The sequence below is a fragment of the Canis lupus genome, chromosome 3 (assembly GCF_011100685.1).
Source record: "Canis lupus familiaris isolate Mischka breed German Shepherd chromosome 3, alternate assembly UU_Cfam_GSD_1.0, whole genome shotgun sequence".
Classification (NCBI taxonomy): Eukaryota; Metazoa; Chordata; class Mammalia; order Carnivora; family Canidae; genus Canis; species Canis lupus.
In genome coordinates, this window is record NC_049224.1 from 53,034,665 (window position 1) to 53,058,339 (window position 23,675).

Here is a 23,675-nt window from a genome sequence, read left to right on the forward strand (position 1 = left end):
TGATATATCATGTTCATGAGTTGGAATCCAGGCTTAATAAAATTCTCCCAACATCAGTCTGTAGATTCAATGCAATTGTACCAAAACTTCCATCATTTTATTTTTTTTAGTAGAAACGGACAAGCTGATTTTAAAGTTTATTTGGAAAGGCAGTGGAACTAGAATAGCAAAAGAATTACAAATAAGAACAACAAAGTTGCAGAATTCACCCCTAATTTCATGACTTACTCTAAAGTTATGATAATCAAGACAGTGGGGCATCTGAGGGTGCTCAGTGGTTGAGTGTCTGCCCTCAGCTCAGTTCATGGTCCCAAGGTCCTGGGATTGAGTGTCCCCCCACCCCCACATTGGGCTCCCAGAAGGGAGCCTCCTTCTCCCTCTGCCTATGTCTCTGCATCTCTCTGTGTGTCTCTCAAGAATAAAAAAATAAAACCTTTAAAAAATCAAGACAGGGCAGCCTGGGTGGCTTAGCGGTTTAGCGCCGCCTTCAGCCCAGGGCCTGATCCTGGGGACCTGGGATCGAGTCCCACGTCAGGCTCCCTGCATGGAGCCTGCTTCTCCCTCTGCCTGTGTCTCTGCCTCTCTCTCTCTCTCTCCCTCTCTCTCTCTGTCTGTCTCTCATGAATAAATAAATAAAATCTTAAAAAAAAAATCAAGACAGTGTTTTAGTGACAAAAGATAGCAATGGAACAAGAGTCCAGGAATAAACCCACACGTACATGGTCAATTGAATTTTGACAAAGCTGAAAAGGCATTTCAATGAGGAAAGGGCAAACTTTGAACAGAATGATTGGCTAGCCATGTAAAAATATATAAAATGGGGCACCTGGGTGGTTCAGTTGGCTAAATGTCCAACTCTAGATTTCGGCTTAGGTCTTGATCTCTGGGGGTCATGAGTTCAAGCCACATCTTGGGCTGCACACTGGCCAACTTAAAACAAAACAAAACAAAAAAACCCTTAATCTATGCCTCACACTCTCTAACAACATTTACATCAAAATGGATTTTGGAATTATATGTAAAATTAAAGACTATAAAAGTTCTCAAAAAGCCAGGAGACAGTCTTTGTGGCCTTAGGCTAGACAAAAATTTCTTAGATATGACACCAAAAGCATGATCCATAATTTTTTTGATAAAATCAAAGGTAAGAACTTCTGATTTTTGAATGATGCTGTTAGGAAAATGAAAAGATAAATGACAGACTAGAAGAAAATATTTGCAAGTTACATATCTGATAATGGACTTGAGTCTAGAATATGGAAAGAAGCCTCAAAACTCAATAATACAAAACCTCAAGAAATTAAAAATAAAGTGACCAGGGGAAGCCTGGTTGGCTCAGTGGTTGAGTATCTGCTAGGGCGTGATCCCGGAGTCCTACATCGGGCTCCCTGCATGGAGCCTGCTTCTCCCTCTGCCTATGTCTCTGCCTCTCCCTCTGTGTGCCTCTCATGAATAAATAAAGTCTTTTAAAAAATTAAGTGACCAGATTAGTCAGTAATTCCACCTTTGGGTATGCATCCAAAAGAACTGATGGCAGAGTATACAAAGATATTTATATCCCCATGTTCTTAGCAGCATTGTGCACAATAGTCAAAAGGTAGATGCAACCCAAGTGTTCACTGATGGATGAAGGGATAAGCAAAATGTGGTGTATACATACAACGGGATATTAATCAGCATATAATGGATGCATATAATGGAATATTAATCAGCCTTTAAAAAGAAGAAAATTCTGACACATGCTACAACATGGATGGACCTTGAGGTCATTTTGCTAACTGAAATAAGCCAGTCACAAGAAGACAACTACTGTATGTTTGTATTTACACGAGGGACCTAGACTAGACAAATCCATAGAGACAGAAAGAAGGATGGTGGTTGCCAGGGGCTGGTGGGAGGGGAGAACTAGGACTTTGTGTGTAAGGGGACAGAATTTCAGTTTCGGAAGATGAAAAAAGGATGAAGAGAGTTAGTGATATTTGTATAATATGAATGGACTTCATGTTACTGAATGGTACACCTAAAAACAAGTTAAAATGGTAACTTTCATGTTATGTGAATTTTGCCACAACTAAAAGTTAAATTTTATTTTTAAAAGATTTATTTATGTATTTAGAGAGAGAGTGTGTGCCTTTGCGCATGCGAGTAGGTGGGGATGGGTGGGGAAGAGCAAAAGGAGAGGGAGACAGAGAATCTCTAGCAGACTCCATGCTGAGTGCTGGGCCTCACACGTGGGCTCAATCCCACAGCCCTGTGATCATGACATGAGCTGAAATTAAGAGTCAGAGGCTTAACCAACTGAGCCACCCAGGTGCCTCTAAAGTTAAATTTTAAAAACTCAAAAGGAGGGGTGGCTGGCTGGTCAGCTGGAAGAGAATATGACTCTTGATCTCGGGGTCAGGAGTTTGAGCCCCACATTAGGTAGGTCTAGAGATTACTTAAATAAATAAAACTTTAGAAAAAAAATAAAAAAAACAAAAATCCAAAAGGAAATAAACCCCTGTGGGAGCATATACAAGTCACTACTAAGATCAGTGTCTGGAGTGAAGGTGGGGACTGGAGTGAGAAATAGGTAACAAGGGGATAGCATTAGGAGGTAGACTTTCACTGTGTGCCTTTAATACATTTCCAGTGAACGTATTGCCTGTTCAAACATTAAATACATAATAAATTAGTTTTTAGAAAAAGAAAATTCTTTTTGATATTGAGCCAGAGATCTGTCCTACAACCACGTTGAGCAAGACAAATGCCTCCTCTAAGTAACAGCCCTTTAAGTCCTTAAGACAATAGTCTGCTGAGCATCCTCTGCAGCATTCTGTTCCTCCTTCTCAGTATTGGGGACCGATCACTGCAGAGGGGTATCTGAGTCTGTGGACTCTCTGGTGGACACCTGTGGTTTGGGAATACCCAGTATCTACTTCCCCTGCCCCATAGTACCCTGCCTCTCCTTTGGAGAGTCTCCCACTGTGCATAGTCTCTGAAAAGGATGCCCCAACTTCCCAACATGAAAGCAAAATGTAGCAGTGGGTCCTCCCTCTGTCTACATTGACCCAATTAGAAGGAAAGCATGTGATTCAACCCATCAACTCACTTTTCCTAGGCTTTGTTCTTCAGAGTACTGCAAGGAATCTGGGCACCTAGAGGTCATACGTATTCTAGCAGTGATGGGCTAGGCTATTTGTATTGGGCAGTCCTTATGCTCCTCCTTTGTGGGAATACCTGCTGCCCAGGCTTCCAGAACTCCTTGGTTCTGGGCCATTTGCCTATCCTGGCCCTCCAGCCTCCATAAATTGTGAGCCCTAAAGGCCTTACCAAATTTTTTTGCTTCAGTTAACCAGAGCCAAATTCTGTAGCATATGAGCAAGAATCCTGTCTGATTAAAAAGCCCTGATTGACATATGAATTTGGAAGATGTGATAAATTGCATTTTCCCAGGATGGCCTCAATAGTTTCTCCTATCCCACGTGCTGATTGACAATATAGCCTTGCCACTCCTTCCCTGGAGAGGTGGAGTCTGTGTCCCCTCTCTTGAGTCGGAGCAGGCTTCCATAGGTAAGGTATAACAGAAGTGAATGCTCTGTGACTTCTAAAACTAGCCCTGTCTTTTTTGTCCTGGTCCTTTTGAGATGCTTACTCTGGTGGGGAAGTCAGCCCCCATATAAGAAATCCAACCACCCACATACTGGACAGTGCTAGATGGAGCCCCCAACCAAGAGCTATCATCAACTGCCAGCTGAGTGAGTGTATCATCTTGGACATCCAGCCCAGTTGAGCCTTCAGATGGTGACAGCCCCACTCAACAACCACCTGGGGGAACCTCAGCAAGAACTTTCCAGGTGAGTCTTCTCAAATTTCTGACCTATTATGAACAAAACAAAACAAAAAATTTAAAGTAGGCTCCACCCCCAGCATGGAGGCAATGCAGGGCTTGAACTCATGACCCTGAAATCAAGACCTAAGCTGAGATCAAGAGTCAGATACTTAACCCACTGAGCCATCCAGGTGCCTCCCCCCAAAAATATTTTTTTAAGGTGCTACATTTGGGGATTGCTATGCAGTAATGGACACTAGAAACTCTGGCTTACTTGCTTGCTTACTTTGCCCCACACAAAATTGCATAGTCTCAGGAAAAAGAAAGATAATGGGATAAAAGCAATAAGACCTACATTTATTGAGCTGGCTACAGGACAGATCCTTTTCATATACTACCTCATATAATCCTCATGATTCTGTGAGCTGAAGACCATTATTCCCTGGTTGAAATGAGGAAGACACAATGCTGCAGTTAGTAGTCAGATTTCAGAGCTGGTGTTCTTCCTGCTGGAACAAAGCACCCAAAAGCAAGAGTAAATCAAGGAAAGAAGGTTTAGTGTGACCACATGATGTTGTGAGAATAAAGATGACTACAGTTATGTGATCTTTTAAAGGGATTAACGTGCCCACGTTGCTTTGCCCCACGCATTAGTCAAATGAGTGGCAAAACCTGTTGTCTACGAGGAATGAGAATTTCTGCAGAAATTTCTGGGGTTTTCATGCTTGTAAATTACCTCCATTAGTTCTCAGGCAACTCTGCTAAGACCTAGGCCGAGCTCACCAGCAGGTAGTTGACTCTAAGATGAAGAGATAGAATGTATTAACATTAAGATGGGAAATACGAGGTTTAGCAATCCCTGTGTGAGTTCCTACCATAAGCAGGGCACCTCATGAATATTATCCCCAAGTGACTCAATAGCAACACCATTACTCCTTGTGGAGGGAGACACAACTGCAGCTGATTATTTGTCCTAAGCATCATACAACAAGGAGGTGCAGACCACAGAAGGGTCCCACTGGGGTGGGGTGTACAGACGCAGAAGGCAGCGGATGGGTAGCAAGGCTCTGCTGGCATGGAACCGTAGGCAGAGACACAAGCCTAGGGCCCCCTGGAACTGTGGGAACAGAGGATCTGTTGGAAGAACTAGCAAAATGTGGGGTCCACAGCAGGCCACGAGGTCATCAATGCTGGAGCAGGGGCAATGTCCCCATTGACCTATGGATGTCCCTCCTCTGACCCTCTCTCAGCTCCTGCTCACTTACTTCAGAGCAGTCATCATAAGTTGGCATTGGTCTGTGTGTTTGTTACTGATTGGTACAGTCTGCCCCAATTCATTGTCTGGTGAAGCTTCTTCTCATAATGACGGGGGCCCAAGCAGGGATTGGCATAGGCCTATGGCACACTAGCAAGATGATGCAGTCACAGGCGTGAAAAGCATGTGTGCATGGGGCTTGCCCTCTTGGAACACTTCTGTCAAGTGAAGAAGCCCAGGCTGGCCTGCCTAGAGATCCTTCTGTTAGAAAAATCTCAGCCTCCTGCCTGTATTTCCAACCTGTGCAAGTGAGAAAAAAAAAAAAAAAAAAAGGCAGGGGGAGGGACAGTGCTCTAGCAGATTCAAACTTGACAACATAGAGCTTTGGTTCAGTGGGTATCACCCAGAGGGAAGCACCCAAAACCGGAGCTCTGCTGGGCACAGCAGGGCACTTGCCCTGTGCTAGGCAGGAAGAGTAAAATGGGGCCTCTGTTTATCTGTACACAGCTCTAAGTGGGTAGGGAGGCCACCTACAGAGCAGCCAGTTCTAGGGCACCCTGGAAATCTCTGGGAAGACCAGACCCTCAAAGCTGGTCCTCCATCCCCTCACTGGGCTCAGAGAGTAAAAACAAGTTCTCAGGTCCCTTTAGTCATAAGGCTATGGCGAAGCTTTCCTGGTGGACAAGTGGGTGGCATTCAGCTGTCATGCTAGAGTGATCATGTGTCCCATTTGCCCAAGGCAGGCCTGTTTACACCTGCTGTCCTGGTGTAATTATTAATAATGCCCTCTCTTACTCTCTGGTTTTGGTGATAACTAGGGTCACCCTAGTTATGGTCCAGGTTTGATCCCCAGAACCAAAGGAAGAAGAATTTTTTTTTTTTTTAAGAGAAGGAGTTGGGAAGGGGCAGAGGAGAGGGAGAATAATAAGCAGGCTCCATGCCCAGAAGGGAGCCTGACTTGTGGCTCAGTCTCACAACCCTGAGGCCATGATCTGAGCCAAAATCAGGAGTCAGATGCTTAATGGACTGAGCCACCCAGGTGCCCCAGGAAGATGATTCTAAAAGAGAGTTGGTCCAGAAGTGGCAAGACTCTTGTCTTGCCCTGCTGCTGACAAACACAGGACCTTAGCACGATTTCTGTGTGTGAACTGAAGAGGTTGGATCAGACAGGCCTCTTCTAGTTGGGGAGTTAATGTCAAATGTGGGTCATTGGGGTTTCTGTTTTTAGGCCTTTCTGATACAAATAAGACCTAAGACAAATCAGTAAAAAACAAACAAAATAAATAAAATGAGCACTCTTCTTAGTGGTCAGGGAAAATGTTCAACAATCGGAGGATGTGGTAAAACACTGAAGGGAAATCTGTGGAGTGCTCCAGAAGGAAGTCTGTCCTGGAAGTTGGATAGGACCTGGTAGGAGGGGAAGAGAAGGAAAAGGAGAGGTTTAGGAAGGAGGAGTTTACAGCGTCATAGAATCAGGAGAGGAAATGGGAAGGCTCCAGGCAGTAGCTTCGAAAAGTATGAGTCTGTAGGGTGATGAACCTTCCCAGAGCTATCTGGACCTTTGGAATTTCATCTTACAAGGGTCCTATGGGGGCCCATCTGCAGCATCCCAGGCATGTGAAGAAAGATTTCATTATCCTCTATCCCACCTCCCACTTAAATTGGCTCAGCCCACTTGCTCTCACTCTGGGGTGTCTCTCCATGGTCACATCCAGAGGAAACACCAATTTTACTTTGAATGTCTTGTTTATGCATTTCCTGGAGGTTTTCCTGGATTTGGGGTCAGGGCAGCAAAAGAGAAATCATCTCCCCCAGTGTCAGCCCAAACCCTCCTTACCCATCTCTACCCCTAGACACCCACTTCTCAGCGAGGCTTCGATTCATTTGGATCCCATTCTCTGTAAACTCTAAAGCGGTGGTTTTCAAAGCATGATCCCCAGACCAGCAGCCGTCAGCCTCATCTGGAAGCTTGTTAGAAATGTAAATTATTGGAACCTGTGGTATGTAGCATACTGGTCCCCATTCTTAATCCCCAGAACCTGTGAAAATGTTACTTTACTTGGCAAAAGGGACTTTCAGATGGATTAAATTCAGGATCTTGATCTGGGGAGATTATCCTGGATTATTTGAGTGGGCCCAGTGTAATCAAGAGGTTGCTTATAAGTGAAAGAGGGAGGCAGGGGTGTTAGGGTCAGAGAGGGGGATGTAGACCAGGGGAAGGAGGGCTCTGATAATGGAGGGAGGAGCCATAGCCAAGCCAGGTGGAGGAGCTCCAGAAACTGGGACAAGCAAAGAAACCGGCCTCCTGAAGAGCTTCTGGAGGGAACACAGACCTGCAGCACCTTGATTTCAGCCCACTGAGGCTCACTTCGAACTTCTGACCTCTAGCACAGAACGATAATTGATTTTTGTTTAAGCCAGTTAGTTTGTGGTGATTTGCTAGAACAGCAATAGGATGGACCTAGAGGGTCTTATGCTAAGAGAAAGAAGTCAGACAGAGAAAGACAAATACCATATGATTTTGCTTATAGGTGGAATCTAAAAAACAAAGTAAGGCAAAAAAAAAAAAAAATCAGAAACAGACCTAGAAATATAGAGAATAAACTCATGGTTGCCAGAGGGGAAGGTGGGGAGGAGGGATGGATAAAATGAGTGAAGGGAAGTGGGTGATACAGGCTTCCAGTTACGGAATGAATAAGTCACGGTAATAAAAGGTAGAGCTATATAGGGAATATGGTCAATGGTGCTGCAATAGCGTTGTATGGTGACAGGTGGTAGCTACACTTGCAGTAAGCATAGCTTCACGTATACAGTGAATCACTATATTGTACACCTGAAACTAATGTAACACTATGTGTCAACTAGACTTCAATTAAAAAAAAATGCAGCAATAGGTAACTAACCGCTCTATCCCAGACCTGCTGAGTCAGAAACCATGGTGGGGCCCGGCACCCTACATTACAAGCCCTTCCAGGGATATAGAGGTGAGCTAAAGTTTGAGAACCAGTGCTCCCAAACAAGGCTGCTTGACTTTCATTGTGCATCAGACTCATTTCTCAAAATCTCCATTTCTAATTCTGGTGCCCTGCCGAAGTTAAACCCTGGGATTCCCTTTCGCCTTCCTGTTTCAGCCTCTGCTCTTGCCTCTCCCCTTGGTATGGGTTTCCTCTTAGTCTTCTAGACTCCTCCCAGGACTGAACAGTGAGATGTGAGACTTCATCCTGGGATGGTAGGGGACAGGTTTGCCAATATTCTTAATTAAAGAAAAAAATATATGTCACAAACTCAACAAGGAGTGCAGGGTATAGATTTCGTCACACACACTCCTAGAAGGAAAAGACCTTGGAGAACTACCTGATCCAGCCACATTCTTCCCAGTTGAGAAAACTGGGGCCCAGAAAGAGGACGTGACTAGCCCAAGGTTGTCCAGTGAGTGAGGCTCAGAGCCTGGGGCAAAATCTTAGTTTGTAACCCATTGTCCTTTCCAATCCACATGTCACTCTGACCTAGTGCCCTGGCATGGAAAGTGGAGAACTCCAGGATGGGAGTTGGCTCTTTAAAACCATCCCCCACTTCAAGCAGAAGGGGGCCTGTGCAATGAGTAAGCGCTGAATCCTTTGGAGGTGACCTTGGGTTGTGGGGGGGTGGCCAAAGCATGGGAGATTCTGATGGCCCAAGATAAGGGAGCTGCGGGGGAGGAGAGGCAGCCAGCTGAGACTATCGCCTGCCTGAGGAACAGCTAGCCTGTTCCCAACCACCTACACACCACCCTGGGTTGTGGGGGATGGGGGAAGAGGAGAGGGCAGAGTGGGGAGGGAACAAGGGGCAAGCATCTGCAAATAAATGGCAGGGGCCTCCAGCTAACAGGGGCAGAGCATCACTGTGAGGCCTCTGGTGCCCCCTTAACCCTCCCCTTAACACCTGCAGGACCCTCCCCCTGCAAGAGGCAAGGAGGGCACTCAGCTTGGCTGCGAAGTGGCGAGTTTGGGAGGGGCAGCAGCTTGGTGTCTTTAAAAGCACAGGCAAAAAACAAACAAAAAACAACAACAACAAAATAATAAAATAAAATAAAAGCACAGGCAGTCTTTGGATTCACACAGATGTGAATTCAAATCCCGCCTATGCCAGCACTTTCAACTGTGTGATCTGGGCGTTTCTGAGTCAGTTTGCCTTCCTGTGAAATGGGGCTAATGATCCCTGGTCCTTGCAAGGATTTTGAGAAAATTCACATCCATGTATGTACACGTGTGGCTCGAAAACGGAAGGCAGCATGAAGAAGGGTTCAGACTCCTAGGTTCAAATCCCAGCTCCGGTTCTATCTGGCCCAGGAATGCTTATTGCTCTACTGGAAAGGGGAGGGGGGGCACCCACCTGACAAGGGTAAGTGAACTCATAGGTGTGAAAGGCTTCTGGTGGGGGGTGGGGTCGCTGCTCAGTGGGTGGTCCAAGGTGGCAACCTCATTTTGTTGCTCCTGCTCTGTGGTGACCCCAGAAACTCTAGACACAGCACAAGGCCTGCCAGGTTTTCTTATCCACAGAAATATTCGTAAAACCTAGAAAAAAATGATTGGCTCCAAAATATGAAAGGAAAACTGTGAAGTCAAAATTAGTGAATGCTTTGTTAAATGCTCACAAAACATACTATTATTTTAACATTATAAACTGTGTTTGGGGGCGCCTGGGTGGCTCAGCCAGTTAAGCATCTGCCTTCAACTCAGGTCATGATCTCAGGGTCCAGGGCTCCCTGCTCAGCAGGGAGTCTGCTTCTCTCTCTCCCTCTGTGTCCTCTTTGTCTCTCAAATAAATAAATCTTTAAAAAAAACCCAACTGTTTGTAAACATTTAATAACATCTGAAATTCATTTATTGGCTAGATTTTCTCATCCTATGAAAATTGCAGTGATGATAGGAAATCAGACCAATTATAATTTGAGTAATTTTTAACACCCAAATAATCTGAAATGCAAAAACTGTAAAAATAATTTTAGTCAATCACTGTGATAGAGTTGAAAAATGCAAAAAAAATTAAATCTGTTTTAAAAATATAAATATTTATATATAAAAAGTTTAAAGAAATGAATGGAGATAGTACATTCCCACTTCAGCACAGTAGATTCCTCCAAGGGAGGGGAGGCGTATACAGAGTTTCAACTATCTTGGTAACTTTTTACTTCTAAGCGGGTGAGTACTGTAGACTTGTATTTTATTATACTTTATCTCTCTTTTTTTTTTACATATGAAAATGCAATGAAAGTTTAAAATATGTTTTGGTACCAAAAAGAGGAGAAAGAAATGTTCCACATCATTTATTTTTATTTTTTAAAAAGATTTTTAAAGGTTTTTTATTTTATTTTATTCATGATAGAGAGAGAGACACAGAGACACAGGCAGAGGGAGAAGCAGGCTCCATGCAGAGAACCCGACGCAGCACTCGATCCCAGGTCTCCAGGATCATGCCCTGGGCCAAAGGCAGGCGCTAAACCGCTGAGCCACCCAGTGCCTCTTTTGTTTTGTCCCTACATAATTTAAAACAATTTTATGGCAAATGTCTATTTAATGTAAAATGTGTATGTGTGAGGGGTCCTTTAAAATGTTCTATATAATGTAAGGCAGGGCTTCCAAAAGTTTAAGTCCCCAGGGCCCGGACTCTGCCAGGGCACCTCCATGTCCCAGACCCCTTACCTGGGATGGATAATCATTAGCTGCCCACTGTGCCCCCCCCCCACCGCCCTGCACAACCCTGTGGGGGGTTTGTTTTCTTTATTAAGTGTGTGTCTGTCTAGGAGTGGATATATCTGTCTCTCCCTATGTACGAAGTTGGGAGATCTAGGTACATGGAGTTGTGAGAAAGCCAGTTCCAGAAAAGTAGGAATTGAGTAGACCTGGAAGTCTGAGCAGACCTGGGCTAGCGTGGGTACAGCTGCGTGGGACAAGGTGCTGGCTCAGCCTGACGGCCTGAGAGCGTGTCTCCTTCACCTCTGGGGACTGGCAGTGGCTGCCTGAGCCCTGCCAGTTATAGGGAGATGCTGATGAGGCATCTGGGGAAGGGTAAGCCATGAGACTTCAAGGTGAAGGAAGGCAGAGAGGGGAACAGTGTGTGTGTGTGTGGGGTGGGGGTGGGGGTGGGAAAGAGTCTCAGAGATGAAAAACCTGGAGAAAGGGGGTTGTTTATTATCAGCAGTGTGATGAAGCCAGACTCCCCAGAGCATCACTGGGCCCCACCCAGGGCCCTGGCTTGTTGGAGCTCCCTAGAAAGGGGAAAGGTCCTAAATAAGAATCTGGGGGGCACCTGGGGGGCTCAGTTGGTTGAGCATTGGACTCTTGATCTCAGCTTGGGTCTTGATTTCAGGGTTGTGAGTTTGAGCCCTGTGCTACTTAAAAAAAAAAAAAAAAAAAGCTGGATAAAACCTTCCTACTTCTATGGAAGATGCCAAGGAACCTTTAGGCCAGTCTTCTGGGTGGATCTAACTTGGGGCCTTGTTTGGCTTGAGGTTAGAAGCCAGAGTCCAGGGGGACCTGGGTGGCTCATTTAGTTAAGCGTCCGACCTGATTTCAGCTCAGATCATGATCTCAGGGTCGTGAGATCGAGCCCCAGATTGGGCTCCATGCTGAGCATGGAGTCTGCTTAAGATTCTCTCTCCCTCTCCCTGGCTTCTCCCACCCCAAAGTGCACTCTCTCTCTCTTAAAAGAAAAAAAAAAAAAGCCAGCATCTAAGGAAGAGGTCAGCTGACACCTGATCCCTGATCCCTGGGTCTGGGTAATGACTCCTTTGGTCATCGACTCCTGGACAAGAAAGTAAGGTAAAGATGGGACATTAAAAAGAAGAAAGAAAGAAAGAAAGAAAGAAAGAAAGAAAGAAAGAAAGAAAGAAAGAAAGAAAGAAAGAAAGAAAGAAAGAAAGAAAGAAAGAAAGACACATCTCTGCTCCAGTTTCCAACTTGGGGCTCCCAAAGACCTTGTAGATTGCTAAGTGATAAGAGCACGAAGAACATCTTTTGTTCTAGTATTTGGTCTTTGACCCTAATTCTTGACACAGAGTTCCCAAATCCCTTGGAATGTCCTAAGTCATAGAAGTGTCTCTTGTTCTAGTGTGGTGACTCTGAGTGGGCTCCTGGATAGCTTCTGGGTGGGGGCCACTCACCAGACAGACCAATCGAAGATGGAAAACTTGGAATTTTCAGTAGCGACTGATCCTCTAGAGAGAGGAGAGGGGTTGGACATGATCCTGCCTATGTGAGGAAGCTTCCATAAAATTCCAATAATGGGGGGGTCTGGCGAGCTTCCAGGTTGGTGAATACACGCACACGGGGAGGGTCACGCATCCCAGCGCCATGGGGACAGAAGCTCCTGTGCTCAGGACCTTCCCAGTCCCTGCCCTATACGTCTCTTATGTGGCTGTTCATCTGCATCATTTGTCATGTCTTTTAATAAACTGTAAACGTGTTTCCCTGAGTTCTGTGGGCCACTCTAGCAAGTAATTGAATCCATGGGGGAGAGGTCACAGGAACATCTGGTTGATAGCTAAGCCAGGCAGAAGGTGTGGGTAACCTGGGGAATATGTCTTGCGATTGATACCTGCGGTGGGGGCAGTCTCGTGGGGCTGAGCCCTTCACCTGTGGGATCCAAGGCTACCTCCAGGTAGATGGTGTCCAGGATTGAGTCAAATTGTAGGACACCCTACTGGGGTCACAGAGAATTGCTTGGTAGGGGGAACCCCACACATGAAGAGTCAGAAGTGCTGTGGTGGTGGCTATGTGTGATAGTACAGAAGACACAGGAAGCTTTCTACACCAAAAGTTTTCCCCGAAATTCTTATAATCAACCAGAAGAGGGGCCAGAGGGTAAGATAGGGGTGGGGGGTGCAACTGAAGGCTGGACTCCATGCAGCCTCAAGATAAGGAAGGAAGCCTGGAGCCTTGGCTAACATCAGTCCTCTAATAAATGAAACCCTGCGGAAACAGTCTAGTTCATGGCAGGTGCTTCCCTGTCGGCAAAGGTCTGAAGTCCGGTGGAGAGGGAAGGTCAACAGGTAAGAAAGAATATAAACACACTGATGACTTTAATTTATGAAAACCTAGAGGAAACATCATTCTTTGCAGGGAAAATAGGTAACATCTCTTAAAATCCAGATGAAGGGGGCACGTGGATGGCTCAGTCGGTTAAGTGTCTGCCTTTGGCTCACGTCATGATCCCAGGGTCCTGGAATGGAGCCCCGCATCCCATCAGGCTCCCTGCTCAGGGGGCAGTCTGCTTCTCCCTCTCCCGTTGCCTGTTGCTCCCCCTGCTTGTGCTCTCTGGCTCTATCTCTCTGTCAAAGAAATAAATAAAATCTTTAAAAAATCCAGATGATGATCACCAAGGCTCGCTACCACCTTTTCTATTTAGCATTGTGCCAGAGGTCAGGTCATAAAATGAAAGGAAAGGAAAAAGGATTTGGAAAGAAGGAGATAAACCATCCTTGCAAATGATGTAATTGTCTGCATGGAAGGCCAAATGAATCCACAAGCAAATTATTAGAAATAATAAGAGAACTTAGCAAGATGATTGGCTACATAATCAGTAATGGGCAATCATTTTCATTTTCACTGACCTCACATCATGCATTATAATAATAATAATTAACCTTTACTGGATTAGGGGCACCTGAGTGGCTCAGTGGTTGAATGTTTGCCTTTGGCTCAGGTCCTGATCCCGGAGTCCTGGGATTGAGTCCTGCATCAGGCTCCTCATAGAGAGCCTGCTTCTCCCTCTGCCTATGTCTCTGCCTCTCTCTGTGTCTCTCATGAATAAATAGGTAAAATCTTAAAAACAACAACAACAACAACAAAAAAAAACTTTACTGGATTAACTTTTTCCAGGTGCCACGAACTTTATATTTACTCTGCTAAGTGCTTTCTATGGATCAGCTTGAGTCCTTATAACAACTATGTGGGGTTGGTACTATCACCATCCTCATTATAAAAGTGAGAAAGCTAAGGATCAGAGAGGTCAAGTGAATTTCCCATAGTCACACAGCTGGTGTGTGGTGAGGTGGGACGCACCCCAGAGTCTCCCTTTTAATCACTATACTATCCTACACGCTCAAGGCTGCCAATCTCTGACATCCACAGTGGGACTCAAGATCTAGGATCCTTCTTCCATTCTCCACATGTCATGAAAGTTGCCAAGATTACTGTGTGAGCAGAGGGGGATCAGTGGGGGAAGGAGAGAAGGAGGCCCTGGGAAGGACTGAGACTGACTGTCCCTCCAGTCTGTTGGGAGTCAGGTAAAAGCTGATTTCAAGAGAATAAGCAAGTATGATATTTCTCGTGCCCTTGGTAGTAGCTGCAAAGTCCTGTCTGTACCTTATTTAACTCTCAAAGGAAGCATGTCTCCATTTCACTGATGAGGAAAGTGAAATTGCTAGAAATTCAGAGACTTGTTCAAAGTCACAGAACTGGGAAGTGGCAGAGGCAGCATTCCAGCCTAAGTGCATCCTTCTTAACTTAAAACTGTTTAGACTTTCCCTAAAAAACTAGAAGGGAAGGTGGAAAGGGGAAGCATGTCCACTGAGCCATGCATGTAGCAAGGGTACAGAGCAGGAGATGAGCAGGCCAGGCAGGGCAGTTAAGGAGAGGTAGAGGGTCACCTGTGTGGCTCAGTGGTTGGGCTTCTTAAGTGCATCCTTCTTAACTTAAAACTGTTTAGACTTTCCCTAAAAAACTAGAAGGGAAGGTGGAAAGGGGAAGCATGTCCACTGAGCCATGCATGTAGCAAGGGTACAGAGCAGGAGATGAGCAGGCCAGGCAGGGCAGTTAAGGAGAGGTAGAGGGTCACCTGTGTGGCTCAGTGGTTGGGCTTCTGCCTTTGGCTCAGGTCATAATCCCGAGGTCCTGGGATCAAGTCCCACATCGGGCTCCCTGCATGGAGCCTGCTTCTCCTTCTGCCTATGTCTCTGCCTCTCTCTCATAAATAAATAAATAAAATCTTAAAATAAAAAAAAGGAGGGGTAGAAACCACTTCCTGGGAAAGGTGGCCTTCAAGCCAGACTTTTGGGGATGAATAGGAAGGAGCCAGCAGAAAAGGGGGAGGGTGGAGAGAACATCAGGTGTGAAGACCCAGAGGTGAGGGAGAAATAGCAGATTCTGTGAACAACTAAGAGTTCAGACCAGAACGGAGCTGGCTGAGGACTCACCTTCTGTAACCGCCAGTGACCACTGGCCTAAGCCACAGGCAGGCCCCTCAAGAAGCAGCCCAGTGGCTGGGACCTCAGCCAGTTGGACAATGCCCATTGGACAATGCAAGTGAATGGCTGGGAGCTTTGCCTGGGGTCAGCCCTCAGCGGTCCCAATTCCTTAGGCGTGGCACCCTTCCATTCCTCAGTCCAGTATTCCTGCACTGGCCAAGGGAACTCACAGAGCTGCCTGGCCCTGGCTTCCTCCCCTAGTCCCCCTGAATTATATCATCACATTCTCAATACCCCTCCTGACCAAGCAGGGGCAAGTCACACCATTTACTTCAGTGCTTCTCAAACTTCAAATTATGTTCCAATCACTGGGAATGGTGTGAGATGCAGATCCTGACTTGTCGGGTCTCGGATGGGACCTGACATCCTGCCTTTCTATCATGATGTCAGGTGATGCTGCTGGTCCAAGGACCACACTTTGAGTGGCATCATCCAGGAAACTATACTGATCCCCTGAGATCTGCCAGGCGTTGTGCAAGCTGCCTTCTACACTTTTGCTACATACTAATTACAACAATGCTCTGAAATAAGACTTAATGTATACTTTTCAGAATAGGGAACTGAGGGTTAGAAAGGTGAAATATATTACAAAAGAAGTATCAGAGCTGGACTTTGAACTTGAGTCTGTCCAACTCTCTAGCTGATGCTGGGCCTCCTGGTCAGAGGGACTGAATTGTATCCCTCCCCAAAACTCAAATGTTGAAGCCCTCTTAGCAGGGCTGCATTTGGAAGCAATTAAAGTTGAATGAGGTCATAAGGGCGGTACCTTGATCCAATAGGACTAGTGTCCTAATAAGAGGAGACATCAGAGAGCTCGCTTTCTCTCTCTGCCACGGGAGGGCACAGTGAGAAGGTAGCCAGCTGCAAGCCACAAAGAGAGCTTGTACCAGGAACCAAACTGGCCGGCACTTTGATCTTGGACTTCTAGCCTCAAGAACTGTAAGAAATAAATTTCTGTTGTTTAAGCCACGCAGTCTGTGGTATTTTGTCCTGGCAGCCCTAGCAAACTAAGACAGGGGTCCAGCTGCTACCAATGAGCCAAGGCTGCTGATTAAAATGAATGGCTCCCCTTGCGTGGAGTGTTGCTCTTCCCAAACTGAGTGGGACTGGAGGAGAACCAAGATGGTGGTGATGGTGATGGTGATGACAGCGATGCTGGTGACAATGACAGTGATGATGATGGTGATGGCAACAATTATTCACATCCAAACCAAAGCCACCCCTACCATTCCCCAAATGAAAACTCAACAAGCTCAGAACAATGTAGCTATCCCAAACCTCACACTCTAAATCCACGCATATTTCATGAGAAGACAGGAAATGGCACAGTAATTAGGTACCATCCACTAATTTGTTCTCTGTACCAGGATGACCCAGTGCGTCCTCATGGGGTGGATGGATAAAACAAATAAACAAAGCCTGCTTCCTGGGTTAGCCAGGCCCCCTGTGCCTGCATGTCAGTGGAAAACCGGAATGTGGTAGATGAAACACCTGAAAGTCTTCTAGGGAAAAAACTAAAAAAACTGAATACTAAGTAAAAGATTAAACACTATATATATATATATATATATATATATATATATATATATATATATATATATATTCATAGAGACAGAGAGAGAGAGAGGCAGAGACACAGGCAGAGGGAGAAGCAGGCTCCATGCAGGGAGCCTGACGTGGGACTCGATCCAGGGTCTCCAGGATCACCCCCTGGGCTGCAGGTGGCCCTAAACTGCTGCACCACTGGGGCTGCCATATATATAGATTTTATTTATTTTAAGATTTTTTTAACTTGAAAAGATTAGAGATTTAAGATTTTATTTATTTGAAAGAGAGCACGTTAGAGAGACAGAGCAAGCATGAGCTTGCGCTTTGCTGCTGCCCCCCGCCCAAGAGATTAGAAGATAAATCACAGGGTCCTCAGAGGATGTAGGGAAAAATGTAAGCACGCATCTATAGGTACATTTTACTGATACAAAGACTGTATGGCACTCTTTTATAAATAGTAATAAAACCTCTTTCCTGTAAATTCTACATAATTAATTCACACAAAATGCTTTTGTTGATTTTTGCCAAACTCTTGTATCCCTAGCCAAGACACAGCTGTCGTTCTTTGTGACGACAGTTGTCGTTCTAATGTAAATGTTGAGGGACACTTCCCTGATTGATGTGAAGGAGGAAGAGGAAATGAAACAACCAAGACATGTTGGAACATCACTCACTAGTCAGTAACGTGAGCTGCTGCTTGGTTAAAGCAGGTAATTATTTTTGAATGGTGGGAGAATATTTCCTCAGGCTTCTGGGTGTGAGTGTGTATGCACGCATGTAATTCACAGTGTAATGGCCACAGACATAACACACTTTTTAATTAAAGTTTTTATTTATTTGAGAGAGAGCAAGAGAGCAAGGGAGAGCACAAGTGGGAAGGAGAGGGAGAAGCAGAGAGCCTGATGGGGGGCTCGATCCCAGAGTCCCAGGATCACTACTTGAGCCACAGGCAGACATCCCACTGACTGAGCCACCCAGGTGCCCTCATACATTTTTTTTTAAGATTTTTTATTTATTCATCTGAGAAAGAGAGAGAAACAGAGCACAAGCAGGGGGAGAAAAGAAGCAGACTCCCCACTAAGCTGGGAGCCCAATATGAGACTCCATCCCAGGATCTGGAGATCATGACCCGAGTGGAAGGTAGACACTTAGCCATCTGAGCCTCCCGGGTGGCCCAACATAACACACTTTTAAGTTTAATATGAATTATTAACATTTCCCCATCACTTAAGGCTAGACGATCAATAAAACACTAAACCAACACTTGATTTGTGGTTCTTAGAATACTGCGTGGCAAACTGAAATGCTGGCTGTTATTTATTATTATCATCTATGGTCCAAGTCACCCGGTGACGACGCCTGAGTTTGGGTACAGCTGGCTACTAGATTGTCTCCACATGTGCCTGGAGAGCTACATTCCTGGTTCAAGTCCCAGAGAAAGGCAGGAACGTGGGTAGACACAGGGGGTTAAGGAGGAGTTTGGGCTGGGAGAGCAGAAAATGCAGTGAATCACGGGGAGTGGGAGTCTTGCCCTACCGCCCACTGAGTGCTGTGAGGGGCCTCTGGATGGATGGCTGAGGCCCAGGACATGCATGGGTTTCATCCCCACAATGGCATCAATAGAGTTGAGTCAGAACACACTGTTTAGACTTGGCTGCTATATATCATTCGGTTAATTGATTTGGTTAACTCTTTCTCAATATTCTGAATTTATGGGTGTTGTTTTCTTCCCCGCCTCCCTGCCCCTCACATGTAGTGCACTTTGGTCTTTGGGAATCTTGGGGATCAAAGGTTCATAGGGTCCTAGGACCTAGGTGATACTATCCATTGAGCTCTGAGAGCATCCGGAAGGAAGTATTCGTCACACAAAATTCTTAAGTTTCAAACAGGGCCCAGGGAAAATCTTCTGGGTTGTCTTAGAAGACAGTCAGCTCTCCTTTGTATGATCTAATTAAGGAGACTAAGTCTTCTGTGCCAAGAAACATGAAGGTAATTGCCAAGGTAGACAAGATAGTACTCTTTTTTTTTTTTTTTTTTTCCAGACTTCACCAGTGGAAGAGTGATTCCCTCACTCAGCAGCCGTCTTAATGATGCCACCCCAGACCCCTGGGGATTCACATCTCTGTGGGGGCTTACTCCCCAAATGACTAGGGCTTGGGACATGGAGGACGTGGATGAAAAGCGCTCTGGCTGCATTCTACCAACGTCTTCTTCACTCTTCAGTCACAGGTCTGGAGAGATTAGGTGGCAAACACTCAAAGCTGTTGGTTGGAAACAGAACTCCTTGGGGCAGATGTAAGCAGAAAAAGGTTTTGGATGTCTCTAAGAAGCACCAGGAGGATGTGAGGCTGGGTTTGAGAGCTTGGACAAGACAGAGCCGCTATAGGGATGCCTGGATGGCTCAGTGGTTGAACATCTGCCTTCAGCTCAGGGCATGATCCTGGGGTCCTGAGATCAAGTCCTACATCAGGCTCCCCACAGGGATCCTGCTTCTCCCTCTGCCTATGTCTCTGCCTCTCTCTCTCTCTCTGTGCCTCTCATGAATAAATAAATAAAATCTTTTTTTAAAAAGCTGCTGTAAGGGGATATCATGGCCAGGCATGGGCACTCACAGGGCTGATGCTGGGCACCTAGCTCTGCTGCTGCTTGCTTCGGGCAGCTGGATGCTTCTGCCACTACCGCCCCCAAACTGGCACTCACTCCCCAACTGTTAGGCTATCAGGTTGCATCTGATTGGTGGACACTGGTCACACAGCTATGCTCTAACTGCAAAGGAAGCTGGGAAGGTACGTTCCTAGTTTCTACTTTCGGGAGACATAGAAGGTGGAGGCCATCCTAAAACATTCGAAAAGTGTTTGTGGGCAGTCAAGAGGAAGGATAAATATTCACACATAATCAGTAACCTAACATCACATGACTAAGACACCCCCAGAGCTAACTGCACTACCTTGAGAAAGGGCCCTGGGTCCTGTCCCAATGCCTGGATCCTGAGGTTCTCACTCTGCTCTCCTAAAGCTGGTCCTGCCTCCTTCCCAGGAGCCTTAGTTTAAATGAGAAGTGAAGGTTTAATTATTGCTGGTGGGTTTGGTTGGGTCTTTGTAGGCAAATGCAGATGCCTTCAAGGGCCAGGCAGCTAAATCAGTGAAGGAAGTGAACAGAAGCAGGATGTGCTGGAGACAGAGGGACTGATGGAGAAGCTACTCTCTAGATGTTTCCATTTGGAAATATGGAACTGGTGGCCAGATACTCTGTGGATTTCTTTTTATTTTTTTTTAATATTTTATTTATTTATTCATGAGAGACACAGAGAGAGAGGCAGACACACAGGCAGAGGGAGAAGCAGGCTCCATGCACGGACCCCGACGTGGGACTCCATCCCAGGTCTCCAGGATCACGCTCTGGGCTGATGGCGGCGCTAAACTCTGAGCCACCGGGGCTGCCCCTTCTGTGGATTTCTTTATGTGAACTATCCAGATTTAACAATAATTGGCCAAATATTCTCGATATGATAAAAAAAATTTATTATAAAAAACTGCAAAGGTACAACAAAATAGAATGATAGTATAATGAACACCCACATCCAAATACACTCATCACTCAGATTTAACACTTTTACCATTTTTCAATGTTTCATCTACTTTTTTCCTGCCTAAGCATTTTTTTGTGTAAGTTTTTTTTTTTTTTTTTAAGTAATCTCTACACCGATATGGGGCTTGAACTCACAACCCCAAGGTCAAGAGCAGCATGCTCCACCAACCAAGCCAGCCAGGGTGCCCCATCCTGGTTAAGTATTTTAATGCAACAAAATCAGAGAAGCTAATAAAGTATCTTATCCTTAAATACTTCAATAGGCAACTCTTCAAAACATAGATACTTTTCTAAGTAAAGCTACTTAAAATAACAAATGCTTTGTCTTTCCCCAGATTTCTTTCTCTATTCCTTATTTATTTTTAAGATTTTATTCACTTATTCATGAGAGACCCACAGAAAGAGGCAGAGACATAGGCAGAGGGAGAAGCAGTCTCCTTGCGGGGAACCTGTTGTGGAATTCGATCCCAGGACCCCAGGATCACGCCCTGAGCCAAAGGCAGAAGCTCAACCACTGAGCCACCCAGGTGTCCCAAAGATTATGCTTCAGATGGATTGTTCAAACCAGAATCCAATTGAGGACTAAGAATTGGATTTGATTGTTATGTGGCTTAATCTCTTTAATCTAAAAGAGACCTGCATTGTTTTGTTTTGCTATTTTTTGTGTGTGTTTTTACTGACATTGATTTGAAGAACTCAGACCAGTGTCTTGACTGTCCTATTTATCTAGATAGGTCTGATCGTTTCCTTGTGATGTCACTTAACCTGTTCCTTTATTTTCTGCATTTTCTGCAAACTGGAAGTTAGATCTAAAGGTTTGATTAAATTTACTTTCGCATTTTGGCAAGAATGTATCTCGGGTGACGCTGACTGCCTAATCCATGACCTCAGAAAGCATGCCATCCTATTAGTACAGATGTCAGATGAAAGACTAGGTTGAGATCATTCCCTACCTTGTAACTTTGCATTTTCTTCCTTAGATCCACCATTGCCCCCAGAGACATTTTATCTAGTGGTTCTAGCATCCATTGATACTCCTTGCCTGAATCAATTCCTTTATTAGGGATTGCAAGAGGGTGTTTTCTAATGCTATGTCTTTGACTTTTATTAGCTGGCATTGTTCTGTAAGGAAGAGCATTCTTGTGTCATCAGCTGGGACTATGTGGTCATCCTGAAACTGGCAGTACTGGTTCCTACTGGAAGGCAGAAAAAAAATGCATCGTGTTTTGGCTTTAATGAACATTTCTCAGAGTAAGGAGTTGGTGTAACAACCTTGGCCAATCCAGTAGTCCTCCTTATTCCTGGGGGGTATGTTCTAAGCCCCCCAGAGGATGCCCGAAACCGTGGATAGTACTGAACCCCATATACTATGTTTTTTCCCTATACATACATACCTACGATAAAGTTTAATTTATAAAATAACACAGTAAGAGGTTAATGACAATAACTAATAAAAAAAATAGAACAATTGTAATAAGAGCAATATACTCTATGTAATATACTATATATAAGTTATGTACTGTAATAAGAGTTATGTGAATGCAGTCTCTCTTTCTCTCAAAATATCTCATTGTTTTGTGCTCACTCTTTTTTTTTTTTAATTTTTATTTATTTATTTATGATAGTCACACAGAGAGAGAGAGAGGCAGAGACACAGGCAGAGGGAGAAGCAGGCTCCATGCACTGGGAGCCCGATGTGGGATTCGATCCCGGGTCTCCAGGATCGCACCCTGGGCCAAAGGCAGGCACCAAACCACTGCGCCACCCAGGGATCCCTGTGCTCACTCTTCTTATGATGATGTAAGATGATAAGACACCTGCGTGATGAGCTGAAGGGAAGTGGATGACGTAGGCTCCATGACTTAGCACTAGGCCACTATTGACCTGATGATGCATCATCTGCTTCCAGGCTGCAGTTTACTGAAACCACAGATAAGGGGCAGAGAGATTACTGTAATAACAAAGTGTTCTCCTTTTGTAAGTATCCATGTATTCCATGTTGTATAATCAATTACAGCCTTTATTTTTTTTGGTTTTATTTACTTATTTCACAGAAGGAGAGAGCGAGCCAGAGAGCACAAGTTGGGGAGGGGGGTGCGGAGAAAACAGCAGAGGGAGAGCGAGAGAAGCAGGCTCCCTGCTCAGCAGGGAACCTGAAACAGGCCTCCATTCTAGGACCCTGGGATCATGACCTGAGCTTAAGCCAGAAGCCCAACTGACTGAGCCACCCAGGTGTACCCTTTTCCAAATATTTTAAAGGCAGTGGACAAGTTAAGTAAACCATGCTCCTCTGCTGGATACAGCCTATGGCATGCTTGTTTGCCACCTCAACTTTTAAGTTTCTGTAGTTTTATGCTATAAGACACAGGCAATCAAATGTCTCTGCATTGTTGTTGTTGTTTTGTTCTTAATTGTTGATTACTTTTTCTTAAACATAATAAACATCTGTGCAGGATCCACCTATCCATTAACTACCATGCTCACTGTAGCCTGTGAATATTCTCATTTTGTAAAGAATTCTATGGAATAATTTTCTCATAATATAGGTTTACCTTGTCAGCTCCCAACTTTGGTCTCACTTATTTAGGATTATGCTGTGTCCCTCTCGCAGCTTCATGACCCACAGCATTTCAGAAGAGCTGGCTGCCTAGCTGACAAGGTGAGAAATCCATGGTATACTATTAAGTGGGTGCAAGGAGTAGGGTCTTAGAAATTGGCATTCTCATCCCATGCTATTGGGATCATACATTTGCATCACTTTTCAGGAGGACAGCGTTGAGCATAGTTCAGGACTCCACTTACAAATGACAGCAACTGATACAAAACTAGCTTAAACAAACAAAGGATATTCATTGACTTAATTAAGTGGGAAGACCTAGGGAGGGATGGCTCCAGGCACAGCAGGATTCAGGGGCTTGGGGAAGGTCATCAGGGCTCTGACTTCCTATTTTTTGACTTTCCCTGACTGTGTTGGCTTTGCTCTCATGAGACTCCAGTTACGTGGCAGGGAAGATGGCCTCCTAGAGCCTCAAGACTATATTTTTGTGACTTCTGGTCCAAAAGGGAGAGAAAGATCCCGCCTTGCACAAAAGCTTCATCTAAAGTCTCAGGGAATACTATGATTAACTCTGGGTCTTATGCACATCTCTGAACTGAACACTGCAGTTAGAGTAAGACAATACTCTGGCTACCTCAAGTGATATTCAGCCCTGTAGAGGAGAGGTTCATAGAGTCACTGACAGCCCACA

At 45.1% G+C, this 23,675-nt stretch overlaps 1 long non-coding RNA gene across 4 annotated transcripts; it reads right to left on the reverse strand.

Annotated features, from left to right (window-relative positions):
- Positions 1-4,167: 4,167 nt before the first annotated feature.
- Positions 4,168-21,845, reverse strand: LOC102153997. 4 transcript variants are annotated; one of them, XR_005357064.1, is made up of 5 exons: positions 21,381-21,845; positions 9,438-9,619; positions 6,904-7,034; positions 4,548-4,610; positions 4,168-4,320 (listed from the first exon to the last, which is right to left on the reverse strand). It is a non-coding gene; the product is annotated as an uncharacterized LOC102153997 (long non-coding RNA). The 4 variants fall into 4 exon arrangements; XR_005357063.1 differs by having other exon boundaries at positions 6,928-7,034; positions 21,381-21,843; XR_005357061.1 differs by lacking the exon at positions 6,904-7,034 and having other exon boundaries at positions 21,381-21,838.
- Positions 21,846-23,675: the final 1,830 nt, after the last annotated feature.